The sequence below is a fragment of the Chinchilla lanigera genome, unplaced genomic scaffold (genome assembly GCF_000276665.1).
Source record: "Chinchilla lanigera isolate Chin_1 unplaced genomic scaffold, ChiLan1.0 scaffold00019, whole genome shotgun sequence".
In the NCBI taxonomy this organism is placed as follows: Eukaryota; Metazoa; Chordata; class Mammalia; order Rodentia; family Chinchillidae; genus Chinchilla; species Chinchilla lanigera.
Genome location: NW_004955420.1, coordinates 17,163,453 through 17,165,037, shown reverse-complemented (window position 1 = coordinate 17,165,037; position 1,585 = coordinate 17,163,453).

The window sequence follows — 1,585 nt, the reverse complement described above, 5'->3', positions numbered from 1 at the left end:
AGACATCTGTACTCCCGTATTCTTTGCAGGATGATTCATAGTAACCAAGAAGTGTGAAATACGTAAATGTCCCTCAGCTGTTGAATGGGTAGAGAAAGATGTGGTGTGGGTACACAATGCAATACTGCTCAACCATAAAAAGAATGAAATCTTGTCATTCACAACAACATGGGTGGAAATGAGATCATTGTTCTAAGTGGGATAAACCAGGAAAAAAAAAGACAGCAAATGACATCATTCATATGTGCCTCCTATCTACTAAAAATAGGAGGATTTGGGAAAGGCTGACCAAAGGACACTAAATCATACATAGAAATAAGAACGGGGGTGTGCTAGTGCACAATAGAATAAATATAGATAATGACAATGCACTGTATTTGGATATTTGTAAAAGCTTGAAGAAATAGTTTTTGATGTTTCCACCGTAATGAGAAAATGATACATGACTGAGGATATAGATGTGCTTAAACTAATTTAAACACACACACATACACACACACACACACACACACAGTAAGTCCCTGACTTATGAACTACTTTTGCCCTAGGAAAACATTTGTTAAGTCATATTCATCCAGAAGCCCAACAAAATGAGTCATAGGTAAAAAATGCACCCAGTTTCTTTCTTCAAGTTTTCAAACAGGCTTTTAGTTTTATCTTGAATAAGCATTACCCTGAGTGGTGCTTGATGATGACGTTGATCCTGTATCCACCGGGCAGTTTCTCCTGCTATGTCGCTTTACCGTGCTTTTGGGTTATTAGTGTTGAATTCCTTGACACAGCGGACTTCACACGTTCCAGGATCCAGCCCTTGCTCTTTAGAATTGTTCCAATGGTTGAATAATTCATGCTATAAGAACTAGCAACATCTGCCATCTTTTCACATAGGCCCAGTCTCTCAATTATTTTCATTTTATTTCCATGGTATTGCGGCTCCTCCGCATCATCACTGCTTTTCCTCTTGTTTCTGGACATCCTGAGCTCTGATTGAGCACTGTACTACTGTACACAGGCACACTGTAAAGGAAGCACACAGCCACCCAACTGTGACAATGTGAGCAGACAGATGAGCTACTTCCATGATTTGTTTGCATGTATGAATGTTGCTAATGTGAGCTCTGCTGGTATCTGTGAAAGTCTGCAACTTGAATGTTTGTAAGTCTGGGACTTACTGTATATAAAATATTATACCTTGTTGATATGTATATGTCTGTGCTTTAAGTATCCATTGAAAATAAATTTAGGGCCAGGTATATAGCTTAGTGGCACAAGCACCTACCTGGCAAGCACAAAGTCCTGAGTTAAAAACATGTCCTATGGAACCGCATAGTCTCAGCTGCACTATTGATTGGCAGTGGTCCTAGGGCAGGTACCCCACTTTTGCTACTTCAGTCTCCCCATTCATAAACCTGGGATGAGGACAGTACCTCCCTCATATAGTTTGGAGGTTTGAGAAATGGAAAAACAAAAGAAGAAGATAAGAAACTATAAGTTGGGTGTGGTAGAGCACAACCTTAATCTCAACACTAGGGAGGCTGAGGCAGGAAGATTGCCACAAGTTCGAAGCCAGCCTGGACTACTTAGT